Genomic DNA, 20430 nt, shown 5'->3' with positions numbered 1-20430 from the left:
TTGAACTATGTTAAAGTGATGAAGTTGGTTACTCTACAACCTGAATTGCACTACGTTAAAATGATTAGTTGGTTACTCTTCAACCTGAATTGAACAATGTTAAAGTGATTAGTTGGTTACTCTACAAGCTGAATTGAACAATGTTAAAGTGATTAGTTGGTTACTTTAAACCTGAATTGCACTACGTTAAAGTGATTAGTTGGTTACAATTCAACCTGAATTGAACAATGTTAAAGTGATTAGTTGGTTACTCTTCAACCTGAATTGAACTATGTTAAAGTGATTAGTTGGTTACTCTTCAACCTGAATTGAACAATGTTAAAGTGATTAGTTGGTTACCCTTCAACCTGAATTGAACAATGTTAAAGTGATTTGTTGGTTATCCTAAACCTGAATTGAGCAATGTTAAAGTGATTAGTTGGTTACTCTTCAACCTGAATTGCACTACGTTAAAGTGATTAGTTGGTTACTCTTCAACCTGAATTGAACTATGTTAAAGTGATTAGTTGGTTACTCTTCAACCTGAATTGAACAATGTTAAAGTGATTAGTTGGTTACTCTTAAACCTGAAATTGCACTATGTTAAAGTGATTAGTTGGTTACTCTTAAACCTGAATTGCACAACGTTAAAGTGATTAGTTGGTTACTCTTCAACCTGAATTGAACTAACAAAAGTGATTAGTTGGTTACTCTTAAACCTGAATTGCACTATGTTAAAGTGATTAGTTGGTTACCCTTCAACCTGAATTGAACAATGTTAAAGTGATTAGTTGGTTTCTCTAAACACATGAATTGCACTATGTTAAAAGTGATTAGTTGGTTACCCTTAAACCTGAATTGAACAATGTTAAATTGATCAGTTGGTTACTCTACAACCTGAATTGAACAATGTTAAAGTGATTAGTTGGTTACTCTTCAACCTGAATTGAGCAATGTTAAAGTGATTAGTTGGTTACTCTTAAACCTGAATCTGGAACAAATGTTAAAGTGATTAGTTGGTTACTCTTCAACCTAAATTGAACTATGTTAAATTGATTAGGGTTACTTTCAACCTAATTGAACAATATTAAAGTGATTAGTTGGTTACTCTTCAACTGAATTGTAACTATGTTAAAGTGATTTGTTGGTTACTACTCTACCTGAATTGCAATTCATGTTAAAGTGATTTGTTGGTTACCTACTCTACTTGAATTGCACTATGTTAAAGTGATTAGTTGGTTACTACCTACCTGAATTACACTATTTTGAAGTGATTAGTTGGTTACTACTCTACTCTGAATTGAAAAATCTTTTGAAGTGATTAGTTGGTTACTCCTCCAACCTGAATTGCAACTATGCTGAAGTGATTATTTGGTTACTACTTCCACCTGAATTGCACTATTTTAAAGTGATTAGTTGGTTACTACTACAACTCTGAATTGCACTATTTTCCTTGAAGTGATTTTGTTGGTTACCTACTTGAATTGCACTATGTTGATGTGATTAGTTGGTTACTACTCAACTTGAATTGCACTATTTTGAAGTGATTAGTTGGTTACTACTCTACCTGAATTGCAACTATTTTGAAGTGATTTGTTGGTTACTACTCTACCTGAATTGCACTATGTTGAAGTGATTTGTTGGTTACTCCTCTACTTGAATTGCACTATTTTGAAGTGATTAGTTGGTTAGTACTCTACCTGAATTGCACTATTTGAAGTGATTAGTTGGTTACCTCCTCTGAATCGAATTGCAACTAAGTTGAAGTGATGATTTGGTTACTTCCACTCTGAATTGCACCATGTTAATGTGATTAGTTGGTTACCTCCCACTTGAATTGCACCATGTTGAAGTGATTATTTGGTTACTCTTCCACTTGAAATGATCTATGTTGAAGTGATTATTTGGTTACTACTCTACTTGAATTGTAATATGTTGAGTGATTAGTTGGTTACTCCTCTACTCTGAATTGCACTATGTTGAAGTGATTACTTGGTTACTACCTACTCTGAAATGATCTGTGTTGAAGTGATTATTTGGTTACCCTCTACCTGAATTGCACTATGCTTGAAGTGATTATTTGGTTACTCCTCCTACTTGAATTGCACTATGTTGAAGTGATTATTTGGTTACTACTCTACCTGAAATGATCTATGTTGAAGTGATTAGTTGGTTACTACTCTACTTGAATTGCACTATTTTGAAGTGATTTGTTGGTTACTACTCTACTTGAATTGCACCTATTTTGAAGTGATTAGTTGGTTACTACTCTACTTGAATTGCAATCTATTTTGAAGTGATTAGTTGGTTACTCCTCTCTACTGAATTGCACCATGTTGAAGTGATTATTTGGTTACTAGTCTCCACTTGAATTGCACTATGTTGATGTGATTAGTTGGTTACTCCTCTACTTGAATTGCACTATAAGTTGAAGTGATTATTTGGTTACTAGTCTACTTGAATTGCATTATGTTGATGTTATTAGTTGGTTACTCCCCACTTGAATTGCACTATGTTGAAGTGATTATTTGGTTACCCTCTACTTGAAATGATCTATGTTGAAGTGATTATTTGGTTACTACTCTCACTTGAATTGCACTATGTTGAGTGATTAGTTGGTTACTCCTCTACTTGAATTGCACTCATGTTGAAGTGATTACTTGGTTACTACTCTACTTGAAATGATCTATGTTGAAGTGATTATTTGGTTACTCCTCTACTTGAATTGCACCATGTTGAAGTGATTATTTGGTTACTCCTCTACTTGAATTGCACTATGTTGAAGTGATTAGTTGGTTACTAGTCTTTTGAATTGATCTATGTTGAAGTGATTACTTGGTTACTACTCTACTTGAATTGCACTATGTTGAAGTGATTACTTGTTACTCACTACTTGAATTGCACTATGTTGAAGTGATTACTTGGTTACTCCTCTACTTGAAATGATCTATGTTGAAGTGATTATTTGGTTACTACTCTACTTGAATTGCACTATGTTGAAGTGATTAGTTGGTTACCCTCTACTTGAAATGATCTATGTTGAAGTGATTATTTGGTTACTCCTCTACTTGAATTGCACTATGTTGAAGTGATTAGTTGGTTACTCCTCTACTTGAAATGATCTATGTTGAAGTGATTATTTGGTTACTCCTCTACTTGAATTGCACTATGTTGAAGTGATTAGTTGGTTACTACTCTACTTGAATTGCACTATGTTGAAGTGATTAGTTGGTTACTCCTCTACTTGAATTGATCTATGTCAATGTTGTAACAGTCGCGGTTCATTCTGCTGTATTTGTGACGAGTATACGCTTGTTCATCAGAGACGCTCTGTGACTGCTCTTGTGAAGATAGCACATCATCTTTACTTCGACTGTAAACTTGGCGGAATGGGCGCTTCACATTTCTTTTGTGACATGTGCTGTCTGCCTGAGAGCTTGGCTCAGACTCATTCCAAAGACAATTTCATTTACATGTCCTGATGATATGGTAAGAACATAAAGACCACATGACAGACTGTTACTTCTGTTTGACTAATGTATCTGGTTTCTTTGTCAAATACAAGAATTCAATTGAATACCCTAATCTGCCTTCATCAATGAGACCCGTGTCACATGTCGACAGTCTTCCAATTCAGAAACCACCAGAGAAATGGACCTTAGGGGAACCAGATGAAGAAACTACAATGCAGGGAACTGGCAATGATATTGATCCGGATTTTGAACCGTGCTCCTCAGGCGATCCACATCTCCTAACACAGTCAGAATTAAACGATCTTGTCAGAGATTTGAGTCTGCCAAAATCAAAAGTTGAATTGCTGGGTTTGAGATTTCACGAATGGTGTTTGCTGTCACCGGGTACGTAAATTTCTGTTTTTCGAAGCCACCAAGGTGATATAACCAAATTATTTGCACAAGTTGATAGTCTCTGTTTCTGCTTTGATATTGAAGGATTGTTCTCTGTTTTGGGTTATGACCATGATACGCAAGAGTGGCGTCTCTTTATTGATTCATCAATGTTAAGCCTCAAACTGTTCTATTACACAGTGACAACGTTCAACCTTCAATATTTGTTGGCTACGCAGCACAAATGAAAGAAACCTACGAGAACATGGAAATGTTGCTGAAACACATCCAGTACAGCAAGTACAACTGGAATATCTGTGGAGATCTGAAAGTCGTTGCTCTGTTACTGGGACTGCAGCTTGACTATACAAAGTACTGTTGTTTCATCTGTGAATGGGACAGTCGTGCCAAAGAGTCACATTATTCTAGACAGAGCTGGCCACTCCGTAAAAGTTAGTTCCAGGACATGAAAATGTGGCACATGAACCGCTTGTCGACCCAGCAAAGATTTTTTGCCTCCTCTTCACATAAAATTGAGATTTATGAAGAATTTCGTGAAAGCAATAAACAAAGAAGGCGAAGGTTTCCGTTATTTAAGACAGATGTTCCCAAGAATAACTGAGGCCAAGATCAAAGAGGGCATTTTTGTTGGCCCTCAGATTAGACATGTTATGAGTGACAAGCGGTTCGAAGATCTGTTAGTTGGGCCGGAAATGATTGCCTGTAAAGCCTTCACAGACGTTGTTAAGAAGTTTCTTGGCAATTGCAGAGCCCCACATTACATTCAGCTGGTAGACAAACTTCTCAAAGTATACAAAACAATGAAGTGCGACATGTCACTCAAGATTCATTTCCTCCACTCACGCTTGGACTTCTTCCCCGCAACTCTCGGTGCTGTCAGTGACAAACACGGTAAAAGGTTTCACCAGGACATTGCTACAATGGAAAAACGATATCAGGACAACTGGAATCCGTCAATGCTTGGTGACTACTGTTGGACACTGCAATGTGATGCACCGGACATTAAACACAAACGAAAATCAGGGAGCAAAACACTTAATTATGTTGAACTTAATACCGTATTAGAAACATAAACGCAATTAAATACGTTATTGCCGGTAAACAGTTAACTCTCAATTTCAGAGTTCCTACGTGATGAAGCAAAACCAAAACTATATTTGTGCATACCCACCAGGTATGTGTCACAATCAGCAAAACTTTTCAGGAAGCAAAACTTTTCATACAAACTGTTGTGCGGTGAAATTTGACGCGTAATATAAATAATTTTCTTTGGCACACAAATATATCAGTTATTATTTCTCTTCAGTTTTCTAGCTATGTATTTCTATGGAAGGCTTTAGCATGAGACAAAATTCCCACATTTCTGTAAAGCTTATTTTGTGAGATTTTGTTCTGTATTTAGTGGCCGGAGATTCAAAACTATTCATGGATTGAATGGTAAAGTATGTTTCAATAGTTTTCTTAAAGTTACTTTAGAGAAATCCCTAAGAAGTTTGTTTGTTTTAAAAATTTCGTGAAAAGCTACACGAGGGCTATCTCCACGAGCCGTCCCTAATTTAGCAGCGTAAGACTAGAGGGAAGACAGCTAGTCATCACCACCTACCGCCACCTCTTGGGCTACTCTTTTGCCAACGAATAGTGGGATTGATGGTCACATTATAACGCCCCCACAGCTGAAAGGGCGAGCATGACTGGTGCGAGGTGGATTCGAAACAAACACTCTCAGATTACGAGCCGTGTGCCTTAACCACCAGTCCATGCTGAGTCCAAAGTGTCCAATTCTTGGATTACGGGTCGAACGCATTAACCCATCTGGTCATGCCGGGCCGCCCTGAGAAGCACGTTCTATGTCTCAGTGATTCATTTGATAAAATATATAACGATATATATTTACTTGGTTTTTGTAGTTAGGTTAAGAACTTCTTACACGATTTGTATTTTCTGGTTTGTAGTGTTTAGGAATGTAATAATTATTAAACAGAGATTATTTCCTTTTACTGAATGTACGTAAGTTATACTACCAATCTGCGCATGATCATAGTGAAATTGAATTATAAATATTTAATATCAACTTATTGGACTCTTACAAAATAAACAAAAAACGTGGAATGTTTCTTTCACAAAAAAACTAAAGTTTAAATACTTTATTTTAGTATATGTATTCAACGTGGTTTAATTTCATTATTAAGGATAAAGAACAACAAGCCAAATGATTTAAAATAATCTTTTATTAAATGCACCAGATAAAATTAAAAGTCAAATCAAACAAGTGTTTTCCATTGTTTCAAAATTTATAAAACAAAACTCGAATCACACAAGCGTGTGTAATGAGATTTCAAAATTATGAATAATTAATTATTCAATATTTAAAAATCAAAACTCATTTCCTGTTAAATGTAGTAAAAGAAAATGTCAGCTAATTTATAACTTTAATTAAACAGGTAGAGAAGATAATTCTGTCTTTGATTCTTTGTAATCTTATCCGTGTAGGTTTATGGCATAAAAAAAGCTTATTTCTGCTTACCTACAAACATACTTAATGAAATAACATATATATATTATTTCTTTCATTTGTCACATAAACTAATAAATCTAATAACATGAAAATTTATAGACTTTTCGTAATAAAAAAATGGGAGTCGTCCTAAAAATTTCACAAATGTTCTTGTTTAAATAATCGCATGGATAAAGTGTTCTGGATAGGCTATCATATCGTCAGCTTTACAAAACCGCTACACAGACATAAAAACTTTTCTACCAGTTTCTGATCAGCCTAATATTCAGTAAAACATCTACTCATTTAATTAATCTGGAATATTACCTCCAGTAACACAATCAACCTTTCAGATCTGTTTTGAAATTATATTTTATTGTCATCATGTTATCAGATCACTTGAGTCTGCTTGGGAAAGACATTTTATTATTATTGTAATGTTAACAGGTAACTCAGGACTGTCTGTGAGTGATATTTTATTACTATTATCATGGTAACAAATCACTCGGAGTTTTGGTTTTTGATGAGATATATTTTATTCTTATTACCCTGTTAAAAGATGAATCAACATAGACACTATCAGAAAAACCAGGTTAAATACCAAGTTTTCAAAACATCATAAGTTATATAAATGGCTTAATCTTTTTTTCTGCCTCACCTGAAAATGTATTTAAATGTCACAGTTTTCAATAAATTCGATTTAAATAGGTTGGTTTAAAATAATCTCAGTTGAGAAATAAAAAAATCTGTAGAATAGTACATTAATATATCTAGCAATAAATATACAAGCACCTTACGACACGCACAGAGAACACAGAGATGTGCTTTTTAGAGTTTAAAAATACATCAAATAAATATGTAAGCACATATAAGTGTATTATATATATATATATATATTTCATATATCAATTTAATAATACAATTCAATAAGATAGTAATAAGTTCAATGCACTCACTCACAAAAACCCACAAATATTTATGTATTTCGTTACATCTAGAAAAACATCTGATTTAGTACGTTAAAAGTAGCCTTAAATAAATACCTTACTTAATAATCGGCTTAAAAACTCATATAAATGAGCATTTTGTTTAGTATTGTCATATGTAAACTGTATTACTTATTATATTTAGTACTTTTATATATAAAGTGTATCACACGTTATACTTGGTGTTGTTATATAAAACGTGTACAGAAATCAAAACAGAATTTCAGGATGTATCAAATAATGAAGTCAATACCTTATCTTATTATATGACAATTATGTAGGAAAGAAACAAGGGTAGAGGAATCCCTAAATTTTTTTTAATTTCTCATATGAATTGCACTGAACTAATAAACAAATTATCTTGATATTTTAGAAACGATTTAATGTATATATACAGAAAGAGAAGCTCCCTCTACCGACTGGTCAACAAATTATAACCTTGATTGCAGTCTGTTGCTTACATATAGAATACAACGGTGATATGAATACTTACACAAAATATTTTGCATAATAAAGTTCCTACAGCATACACAGTAATAATGTATTATAAATCACAAGTTTATTTCGCTTAAAGACACCAAAAGACAAACAACTCATGAACCACGTCTGTAAGCTAACCTTTGGAAGAGAAGCCAATCTGAAGAAATTATATATGGAACGTCGTTATGAAAGGTACACGTTTCTGTACGTCGTGTTACTTTCATCGACCAATAACAGAGTGCTCAAGAAGCACCCGAAACAATTCTTTATTAGGAACACACACCTAAGTAAGCAACAAAAGCGTAGCTGGTACATCACCTAAATATACATTTTGTTAGTGAAACAGACAGCAATTACACCAGCCTAGCCTAACAGCATATCTCCTAAAATAACATGTAAATATTGTATCATAATAATGTATAAACGGTATGAAACAGAGCCCCATAACCTAGTACTAGTAGAAACGCTAAAAATTACAGAAACACTACACTACTTAGTGATTTTTATCTTTAACAAATATCATTTCGACTTCACAAAACATTCAAGTAGTCGGCGTATTATGTCACTTATTATATATCTACTACTCAGTTTTAAGATGCAGTATAATGTTTAAACACATTTTGTGTTATTCAGATGCACACTACATATGTGTTTTTCTGGTTCTTCATCCTGCATAGCACAGAAAACGTTGTCCAAAACCAAAATTCCATAAAGATTTCTGAAACAAACTAACTCTAATCATGCAGGCGTAAAAAAGTAATTTTCAAAGTCACGTCTCTGAAATCCTTGAAAGGTTTATTTTGTTTGCTGAAAACAAAGTTTGGACAAGGGTGTAGCTCACGCGATCTCTCACGCACAAATACAGAAAATATATAAATACAAGTTGATGTGAAGAAGTAACTAACAAGAAAGGAGTGTAATAGTTCTTGATATGAAGTGATGTTTAGTCTACCTACATAATATTCTGAGGACGATCCAACGTAAATTTCAAGATTATATTGTCCTGGGATTTTGTTAGTATGAAAAATGTCGTTAGTGTGTTTGGGCTACTGCATTATTGTATGATAAGTAGTTCCCAGATGAGCGTAATGTTTTACATTAGATTAGTGTAAATATCGTCAGCGACTGCGTACTACAGAACCATTTACCTTTAGACGCTGGTAGGGCACAGAAGAACAGTAATCAGTATGGACAATAAAGCTGAAATAGCGATTGTTTTAAACTATTTTGTAGCACTGTTAGGATGGTGATTTCATATTTGTTTTTAACTGTTATTGTTGGCAATCGATGTTGGTAAATTTTGTTTCCTATGTTTCTCTTATTAGTTTCTACCCTACCATAGTTGATATCTACGATGTATGAAGCATATTAGAAAAAGTTGCGAAAAACATGACCTTGAAGTTAACCTTAAACGACCCCAGTGATATTGTTAGAAGGTAGACCTTCAACAACTCATTCCATATCCCTAACAATGACTGACCTATTTATTTCCATTTATAAATATGTGTTTCATTTATAATCCACCAGGTGAAAAGCGCAGACACTTAATATCCTGAAAACTATCTCTAAAGTCATCCTTACTGTTCTATAATTCAGAACGTATCAGGTCCCACTAATAAAAAAAGAAATGCTAAGCGACAAATATACCTAGTAGTAAAGACTGTTAGCTGATTCATATGGAGTTTTATTTTTATAGAGCAACTTACGCGTACGAGGAGCTTAGAATTATTAGTTTCAAATATAATTCTTCATTTTAAACTCCAAATAACGTTAAATGATGTTCACAGCATCGTGTGTCTTCACAAACAAATACATTCAAACATTTTTCGTACTTTTCTTTAAAAATAAAGAAAACTCCCGTCATTATATTTATCAGTTTCAGGATTGATACGTGTAGTTACAGTCAAAACATTTGACCAAGCTCGAATGTTAAAAAGTTCGTAAGTGTATTTCCATATAATATCGAATATATATATCAGTATATATTGGAATGAGTTTACTCTGAATTTTTTATTGAAAGCCACAATGTCTCTACACAGAATAATTCACCGTCAAAATAATTTCTTGTATTTTTTTTCTCAAAGCTGCAAAGCCTTTCTACAGGACGATTTACTGACAAATGTGTTTTACTGCGGTTTCTGTTGAAAGTAACCATGCTTTTCCACACCCCCACACATTACTCATTACTACAGTTCAAAGTTCATTAACTAGTTTTATTTTTCAATTATTCAGTTTTTCTTGACTGGTTTTAAACTTCGAGTTTTACTTTCATTTTCTGCTCAAACTCACCGTTTTAAACCAAAACGAACGTTCCCTTTTTTGTATGAGTCGTAAAATTTTCAGACTTGAGTTACTGGCTCATTTTCGTTAATACGGTTTTCGTAGCCGTTGGTAAGCGTATTTCCTTTGTCTTTCGCCAGCATGTTGTTCGAACGTGACGTCATTGTTATGGCCGTTGAAGGCTCTATTTCTTGGTGAGATTTGTCTTCGCGAAACTCTTTTCTGGCTTGTTCTTTGCCTCTGTTGGATCCACCTCGAGTGTGTTTCGGAAATACGCTGTTTTCTACGTGAAGCTGTGCGTTTACGTCTCTACCAGCGGCGCAGGTAAAGGCCTTGGCGAAGCTCTTCTTAAAGTTATCACTGAGGAAAGCGTACAGTACGGGGTTCATGGCAGAATTAGCGTAAGACAAGCAGCCCACTAGTAGATTGATGACGACCCCTATGTTGGTCTGGCTCTGCATTGGAGGAAGTAGCGCAATGTACACTTGGTTGATCCAATACGGTAGCCAACAGATGACGTAAATTGTAATCACTGTCAGAACCAGGTAGGTCACTTTGCGATGGGTTCTCTTCTTCTCTTTGGATTTGTTCTTGGGTCCAACTCTCTAAGCTTGCAGATGACCAGGAAATAGAACCACAGGATCAAAACTAATGGAATGGCAAATCCGAGAGTGAGAGAGTACAGAGTGAACGCCTTCTGTCCGTTCATGAAGTCGCTCTCAGGCCAGAAGATGTTACATGTTACCGAGGTTCCTTTGTCCAGGACATTAGCGTAAATGTAGATTGGGACCATGAGTAGAGCCGATACGGTCCACGCTGTGAGGCAGATGAATTTGGCAATAAAGCTTGTCCTGTAACGAGGGGAAGAAATTGGATGGCATACTGCCACGTAACGGTCAGCACTCATGACGGTCAGTAACAAGCTGCTGGTGAACTGGTTTATCGAAGTTGTGGTCATGTACATTTTGCACATCACGCGCCCAAAAGGCCAATGTCTGACAGTCATTGTAACAATGAGGAATGGTAGTCCAATCAAGAACATTTCGTCAGCAACGGCAAGATTCAGAATGTACATATTCGTCACAGTCTGCATTTTGGAAAACCGTAGTACCACGTAAATAACAAGTGTGTTTCCACACAAGCCAACCAAGCAAACAATACTATACAAGATTTTAACAATCTCGAATATCGCCCTCGGAGGACCGTCGTCCATCTCTTCACACGTGGAATTGGTGGTGTTCATAAAGGTGTCGTTTTCGTCCATTGTTGTTGTGTTCACGTCTAGAAACTCCAAGTAGGCCATCTTAAAACTAGTATCCATAAACAAAACAGACGTTCTGAGATACTACCAATAGAGTTCGTTTGTTTTCTTAAGCACAAAGCTACACATCTGTGCTCCGCCCACTGCGGATATCGAAACCTGATTTCTAGCAGTATAGGTCCACAAAAATACCTCTGGGAAGCTGTTAATATAGCTACCCCAAGTATCGTTTTTCTTGAAACCCTGCTTTATAATAATCATTTAATATAAATTCACAGAGAAATTTAAAAAGGTTTTGCCACAGTTGATAAGAAACAACAACAATAATAAATGTTTTAGCTCCTTTTTGTGGCATTTTTGGACAACTTCTGGATGTCTTGGTAAGTTAATATTTTCCATATGTTCTATTACACGAACTTTTATATCAGAAATAACATTCTTACAACAACAGAATGTCAGAGAAGGCTATAAAAAAGTTTCAGTAATGTTTTATATACACTTATGTGGCTCAGCCACACACATTTCAATGCTTACATAATTGGACCTCTTCAGAAGAAAATCTATATCCGGTACTTTATGTAATGAAGTGGAAAGAAAAATTCAAATATAATCTATTAAATCTTACACCACTATCTGAATTATTTTCTCATTATCAATCTTTTGTTGAAGGTTTTATAATTTCAAGCAATACATAAATATATACATATAAAACCTTTTATATTACCAACACATTACCTCAATACAATTTCATTTTAACACGTTATTTTAGTAGCATATTAAATTTTCGTTTTTTTCTTTGCTCCTTACGTCTTCAGAGTTTCCACGACGTTATCTAAAAATAATGGTTATATAATCAATTTTCTTCATGGTGACATTCTCAAGTCAAAAATATTAATTATTTTAATTATAATTTTCATCACACATTTCATATAATTAATACTAAACACTTTACTGGTGTCACCGAAACCATAATTCAATACAAATTGTAATGTTGATTTCATGAGCAAACTGTGGAATATTTCCACTATATTCTTAGCAAACAATAGTGGAACGCGAGTTCTTATTTGTTTTCCATTCAGCGAGGCTTTTGTGTGTTTAAAGTCAAACACAAAGCTACACAAGGGGCTATCTTTGCTGTGCCTACCGCGGGTATCAAAACCAGATTTTAGCTTTGTTAATCCGCAGACATACTGCTGTGCTACTTGGGAGGCGTTCAGCGAGGATCTCATGATAATAAAAGACACTATAGTGTTTTGCACTGGATTAAAAACTGGACAAACATTATGCCGTAATACATTTCGTTTGGTTTGTTTTGAATTTCACACAAAAGCTACACGAGGGCTATCTACGCTAGCCGTCTCTAATTTGGCAGTGTAAGACTAGAGGAAAGGCAGCTAGACATCACCACTCACAGCCAACTATTGTGCTACTCTTTTACCAACGAATAGTGGGATTGACCGTCACGTATAACGCTCACAACGGCTGAAGGGGTGAGCATGTTTGGTGTGCCTGGATTTGGAACCCACGACCCTCAGATTACGAGTCGAGCACCTTAACCACCTGGCCATGCCAGGCCCAACACCAAAGTAGTAATGGATATTACTGTCTAAACGAAAACAATGATGTGAAACGTTTGCTATGGATGTCAATAAGTATCATAACATTACAATAATCTAGAATTTAATGCCAGATAAACTTTGTGTCGTAACTTGAAATTTTATGAGTTAAAATATCAATATACGTTATGTATTCTCCCAAGGAGATCTAACATACCTAAAGCTACTGCTATCAACTTTCATGGAATCAGACTGTAATACTAAATTAGACAGTGATAAACGTCAATACGTAGAAGTTTTGAATAATTGATTGGAGACTTTATAACATGTTGAAGAGAATGGAAAATTATTTTGTTTTCATTAGACTTGTTTGAAATATTTAAATGAAATATATTTACTTCGCTGTAATAACATGTTTGTGGCAGTTTTCTTCCTCTTTTGTAGAAACAGAATTATGTACAGATTTCTCAAACTCATTTTCAGTGATTGTAGTTTTCTGTTTGCTCATAATTCATAAAATATGCGTGTTTTATTACTGTTTTCCAAAATTAGAAATAGTAAATTTTTTGCTTTGTTTTCAGTACTACAAAAAATTTCAAAAATTAATCTATCTCGTCAATTCTGGAAACAAAATTGGTACAGGCGCTTATTTTGTTTCAATACTATAGATGTGAAGAGAAGCCGTTCAGTGTGATTGTCCAAAACGCAAAATCTGGAATAGTAATATATATCTTCTAAACGACCATTGGTTTCCTACTGAGTTTACGATGTGTCCCCAAGAATGTCCACTTTCTTCAAATGATTCGGAAAAGAAACAACAATGATGTGTTAAACATGTAATCATTGGTAACTATCACGCCCAACGATGGAAACAAGACAAAAAATTCACTTTCCTTTCTGACTCTTATCTATGAACGATATCAGCTCAAGTGCTTCATAAACATCTTAATATTGTGTTTTTTAGTTTTTACATATTTATTATCAAGGTACGGGAGTCAAACCGTGAGACTAAAATCAGCTTTTTCCATATATGTTAGTTACTGGGTAATGATAGATCTGTTTTAGTTGAAAACAAAGCAACAAATGGACTATCTCTTCTGAGCATACCACGGTATCGAAACGAGGTTCTTATAGTATTGTGAGTCTGCAGATATACCGCTGAACCAATAGGGAACTGGATATAAAAAAACCAAGAAATAGTAATGAGTGTATTTATTAGCCTATCAAGTATACAGTAAACAATTATTGAAATTAAAACAACAACAAATTCTGATAGAATTTCTCATTCTAACAAATATAAGCTCGACAATTGAAAATATATTAAATAAGAAAATGTGGATGGTTTATAAGCACCGGTATGGCTAAGTGGGTTTAGACGTGCGACTCGTAATCTGAGGGTGGCGGGTTCGCATACCCATCGCATCAAACGTGCTCGATCTTTCAGCCGTGGAAGCGTTATAATGTGACGGTCAATCCTACTATTCGTTGGTAAAAAAGTAGCCCAAGAGTTATGGTGGTGAAAATTGCTGCTTTCCCAGCCTCACACTGCTAAATTAAGGAAAGCTAGCGCAGATAGTTCTCGAGTAGCTTTGCGCGACATTCAAACAAACAAATTATTTATAGTTCATCATAAAGCTACAATAAGATATTTCTCCTCTGATTGCTAGGGAATCGAAATCCGGATTTTAGCGTTCCAATCCTTCTGACTTACTTTGTACCACATGAACTGAACTATGTTAAGTTGGTTACCCTTAAACCTGAATTGAACTATGTAAAGGTGATTAATTGGTTACTCTTAAACCTGAATTGCACTATGTTAAAGTGATTAGTTGGTTACTCTTAAACCTTAATTGCAACAACGTTAAAGTGATTAGTTGGTTACCCTTAAACCTGAATTGAACAATGTTAAAGTGATTAGTTGGTTACTCTTCAACCTGAATTGAACTATGTTAAAGTGATTAGTTGGTTACTCTTCAACCTGAATTGAACAATGTTAAAGTGATTAGTTGGTTACCCTTCTACCTGAATTGCAACTACGTTAAAGTGATTAGTTGGTTACTCTTCAACCTGAATTGCACTATGTTAAAGTGATTAGTTGGTTATCCTTAAACCTGAATTGAGCAATGTTAAAGTGATTAGTTGGTTACTCTTCAACCTGAATTGCACTACGTTAAAGTGATTAGTTGGTTACTCTTCAACCTGAATTGAACTATGTTAAAGTGATTAGTTGGTTACCCTTGAACCTGGAATTGAACAATGTTAAACTGATTAGTTGGTTACCCTTGAACCTGAATTGAACTATGTTAAAGTGATTAGTTGGTTACTCTTAAACCTGAATTGCACTATGTTAAAGTGATTAGTTGGTTACTCTTAAACCTTAATTGCACAACGTTAAAGTGATTAGTTAATTACTCTTCAACCTGAATTGAACTATGTTAAAGTGATTAGTTGGTTACTCTTCAACCTGAATTGAACAATGTTAAAGTGATTAGTTGGTTACCCTTCTACCTGAATTGCACTACGTTAAAGTGATTAGTTGGTTACTCTTCAACCTGAATTGCACTATGTTAAAGTGATTGGTTGGTTTTATCCTTAAACCTGAATTGAGCAATGTTAAAGTGATTAGTTGGTTACTCTTCAACCTGAATTGCACTACGTTAAAGTGATTAGTTGGTTACTCTTCAACCTGAATTGAACCATGTTAAAGTGATTAGTTGGTTACTCTTCAACCTGAATTGCACTACGTTAAATTGATTAGTTGGTTACCCTTAAACCTGAATTGCACTATGTTGAAGTGATTAGTTGGTTACTCTTCAACCTGAATTGAACAATGTTAAAGTAATTAGTTGGTTACTCTTCAACCTGAATTGCACTACATGTTAAAGTGATTAGTTGGTTACTCTTCAACCTGAATTGAACTACGTTAAAGTGATTAGTTGGTTACTCTTCAACCTGAATTGCTCTATGTTAATGTGATTAGTTGGTTATCCTTAAACCTGAATTGAGCAATGTTAAATTGATTAGTTGGTTACCCTTAAAACCTGAATTGCACCTTCATGTTGAAGTGATTAGTTGGTTACTCTTCAACCTGAATTGAACAATGTTAAAGTGATTAGTTGGTTACTCTTCAACCTGAATTGCACTACGTTAAAGTGATTAGTTGGTTACTCTTCAACCTGAATTGCACTATGTTAAAGTGATTAGTTGGTTATCCTTAAACCTGAATTGAGCAATATGCCTTTCAAAGTGATTAGTTGGTTACTCTTCAACCTGAATTGCACCACGTTAAAGTGATTAGTTGGTTACTCTTCAACCTGAATTGAACTATGTTAAAAGTGATTAGTTGGTTACTCTTCAACCTGAATTGCACCACGTTAAAATGATTATTAGTTGGTTACTCTCAACCTGAATTGCACTACGTTAAATTGATTAGTTGGTTACCCTTAAACCTGAATTGCACTATGTTGAAGTGATTAGTTGGTTACTCTTCAACCTGAATTGAACAATGTTAAAGTATTAGTTGGTTACTCTTCAACCTGAATTGCACTACGTTAAAGTGATTAGTTGGTTACTCTTCAACCTGAATTGAACTTATGTTAAAGTGATTAGTTGGTTACTCTTCAACCTGAATTGAACAATGTTAAAGTGATTAGTTGGTTACTTTTCAACCTGAATTTGCACTGACGTTAAATTGATTGGGTGGTTACTCTTCAACCTGAATTGAACTATGTTAAAGTGATTAGTTGGTTTAGTCCTTCAACCTGAATTGAACAATGTTAAAGTGATTAGTTGGTTATCCTTAAACCTGAATTGAGCAATGTTAAATTGATTAGTTATTACCCTTAAACCTGAATTGCAACTCATGTAATCTGAAGTAATTAGTTTGGTTACTCTTCCAACCTGAATTGGAACAATGTTAAAGTGATTGGTTGAACGCCAATGTTGCCATAATTAATTATCTGCACTACGTTAAAGTGATTAGTTGGTTACTCTTCAACCTGAATTGCACCTATGTTAAAGTGATTAGTTGGTTACTCTTTCAACCTGAATTGCACTATGTTAAAGTGATTAGTTGGTTATCCTTAAACCTGAATTGAGCAATGTTAAAGTGATTAGTTGGTTACTCTTCAACCTAAATTGCACTACGTTAAAGTGATTAGTTGGTTACTCTTCAACCTGAATTGAACTATGTTAAAGTGATTAGTTGGTTACTCTTCAACCTGAATTGTACTACGTTAAGGTGATTAGTTGGTTACTCTTCAACCTGAATTGCACCATGTTAAAGTGATTAGTTGGTTATCCTTAAACCTGAATTGAGCAATGTTAAAGTGATTAGTTGGTTACTCTTCTAACCTAAATTGCACTACGTTAAAGTGATTGGTTAGTTTACTCTTCAACCTGAATTGAACTATGTTAAAGTGATTAGTTGGTTACTCTTCAACCTGAATTGCACTACGTTAAAATGATTAGTTGGTTACCCTTAAACCTGAATTGCACCTATGTTGATGTGATTAGTTGGTTACTCTTCAACCTGAATTGAACAATGTTAAAGTGATTAGTTGGTTACTCTTCAACCTGAATTGCAATACGTTAAATTGATTAGTTGGTTACTCTTCAACCTGAATTCAAACAATGTTAAAGTGATTATTTGGTTGCTTTTCAACCTGAATTGCACGAGACGTTAAAGTGATTAGTTGGTTAAATTCAACCTGAATTGAACTATGTTAAAGTGATTGGTTGGTTACTTCTTCAACCTGAATTGAACAATGTTAAAGTGATTAGTTGGTTACCCTTAAATCTGAATTGCACAATTTAAAGTGACTAGTTGGTTACTCTAACAACCTGAATTTAACACAGTTAAAGTAAATAGTAGGTTACTCTTCAACCTGAATTGAACCATGTTACTTCAAAGTACAAGTGGGTTACTCTTAAATTTGAATTGAACAATGTTGCAGATTAGTTGGTTTCTTCAACCTGAATTGCAATGTTAAAGTGATTAGTTGGTTACTCTTAAACCTGAATTAAATCTACGTTAAAGTGATTAGTTGGTTACTCTTCAACCCTGAATTGAACAATGTTAAAGTGATTAGTTGGTTACTCTTCTGAACCTGAATTGAACTATGTTAAAGTGATTAGTTGGTTACCTTCAACCTGAATTGAACTATGTTAAAGTGATTAGTTGGTTACCCTCAACCTGAATTGGAACAAATGTTAGTAATAGTTACTCTTCAACCTGAATTGAGCAATGTTAAAGTGGATAGTTGGTTACTCTTCAACCTGAATTGCAAACGTTAAAGTGATTAGTTGGTTACTCTTCAACCTGAATTGAACTATGTTAAAGTGATTAGTTGGTTTCAACCTGAATTGCACTACCTGAAAATGCACTACGTTGCAGAATCTACAACCCGAATTGAACAATGTTAAAGTGATTAGTTGGTTACTCTTCAACCTGAATTGCACCACGTTAAAATGATTAGTTGGTTACTCTTCAACCCGAATTGAACAATGTTAAAGTGATTAGTTGGTTACTCTGCAATCTGAATTGAACAATGTTAAAGTGATTAGTTGGTTACTCTTAAACCTGAATTGCACTTACGTTAAAATGATTAGTTGGTTACTTTTCAACCTGAATTGAACAATGTTAAAGTGATTAGTTACTCTACAAGCTGAATTGAACAATGTTAAAGTGATTAGTTGGTTACTCTACAACCTGAATTGAACAATGTTAAAGTGATTAGTTGGTTACCTTCAACCTGAATTGTTAAAGATTAGTTGGTTACTCTTCTACCTGAATTGAACAATGTTAAAGTGATTAGTTGGTTATCCCAAACCGGAACTGAGCAAATATTAAAGTGATTAGTTGTTACTCTTCAACCTGAATTGCACTTACGCAGCTTTTATTAGTTGGTTACTCTCTCAACCTGAATTGAACTATGTTAAAGTGATTAGTTGGTTACACTTCAACCTGAATTGACTAATGTTAAAGTGATTAGTTGGTTACTCTAAACCTGAATTACACTATGTTAAAGTGATTAGTTGGTTACTTTTCAACCTGAATTGCACTACGTTAAAGTGATTAGTTGGTTACCTTCAACCTGAATTGCACTATGTTAAAGTGATTAGTTGGTTACTTTCAACCTGAATTGAACTATGTTAAAGTGATTAGTTGGTTTACTCTTCAACCTGAATTGCACCACGTTAAGGTGATTAGTTGGTTATTCTTCAACCTGAATTGCACAATGTTAAAGTGATTAGTTGGTTATCCCAAACCTGAATTGAACAATGTTAAAGTGGATTAGTTGGTTACCTTCAACCCGAATTGAACACATGTTAAAGTGATTAGTTGGTTACTCTTCAACCTGAATTGAACTATGTTAAAGTGATTAGTTGGTTACTTCAACCTGAATTGCAACTCCGTTAAAATGATTAGTTGGTTACCCTAAACCTGAATTGACCATGTTGATGTGATTAGTTATACTCTTCAACCTGAATTGAACAATGTTAAAGTGATTAGTTGGTTACTTTTCAACCTGAATTGCAACTATGTTAAAGTGATTAGTTGGTTACTCTTCAACCTGAATTGCAACCATGTTAAAGTGATTAGTTGGTTACTCTTCAACCTGAATTGAACAATGTTAAAGTGATTAGTTGGTTACTTTTCAACCTGAATTGCACGACGTTAAATTGATTAGTTGGTTACTCTTCAACCTGAATTAAATTACGTTAAACCGACTAGTTGGTTACTTTTCAACCTGAATTACATCGTTAAATTGATAGTTAGTTACTCTTCAACCTGAATTGCAATATGTTAAAGTGATTAGTTGGTTACCTTCCAACCTGAATTGAACTATGTTAAAGTGATTAGTTGGTTACTCTCAAACCTGAATTGAACAATGTTAAAGTGATCTGGTTACTGCCAACCTGAATTGAACAATGTTAAAGTGACTAGTTGGTTACTCAGCAACCTGAATTGCAATTCACAAGTTAAAGTGATTAGTTGGTTACTCTTCAACCCTTGAATTGAACTATAGTTAGTTGGTTTCTCTTCAACCTGAATTAAAAATGTTAAAGATTAGTTGGTTACTTTAACCTGAATAACTGCATACGTTAAAGTGATTGGTTATTACTTCAACCTGAATTGAACAATGTTAAAGTGATTAGTTGGTTACTCTACAACCCTGAATTGAACAAATAAAGTGATTAGTTGGTTACTCTTCAACCTGGAATTGAACAATGTTAAAGTGATTAGTTGGTTATCCTTCTACCTGAATTGAACAATGTTAAAGTGATTAGTTGGTTATCCTTCAACCTGAATTGCACTATGTTAAAGTGATTAGTTGGTTACTCTTCAACCTGAATTGAACGCAATGTTAAAGTGATAAGAGCATTTCTTCAACCTGAATTGCACCTATGTTAAAATGATTAGTTGGTTACTCTTCAACCTGAATTGCACCACGTTAAAGTGATTAGTTGGTTACTCTTCAACCTGAATTGCACTATACGTTAAAGATTAGTTAGTTATTAACCC

At 34.4% G+C, this 20430-nt stretch overlaps 1 pseudogene across 1 annotated transcript; it reads right to left on the bottom strand.

Moving 5' to 3' along the window:
- Positions 1-6056: 6056 nt before the first annotated feature.
- On the bottom strand, positions 6057-12191 carry LOC143224771 (somatostatin receptor type 5-like; annotated as a pseudogene). Its single transcript, XR_013013434.1, has 2 exons — positions 12082-12191; positions 6057-11395 (listed from the first exon to the last, which is right to left on the bottom strand). The product of XR_013013434.1 is annotated as a somatostatin receptor type 5-like (transcript).
- Positions 12192-20430: the final 8239 nt, after the last annotated feature.

This window comes from Tachypleus tridentatus, chromosome 9 (assembly GCF_004210375.1).
Source record: "Tachypleus tridentatus isolate NWPU-2018 chromosome 9, ASM421037v1, whole genome shotgun sequence".
In the NCBI taxonomy this organism is placed as follows: Eukaryota; Metazoa; Arthropoda; class Merostomata; order Xiphosura; family Limulidae; genus Tachypleus; species Tachypleus tridentatus.
This window is presented reverse-complemented; position numbering and strand designations above follow the sequence as displayed.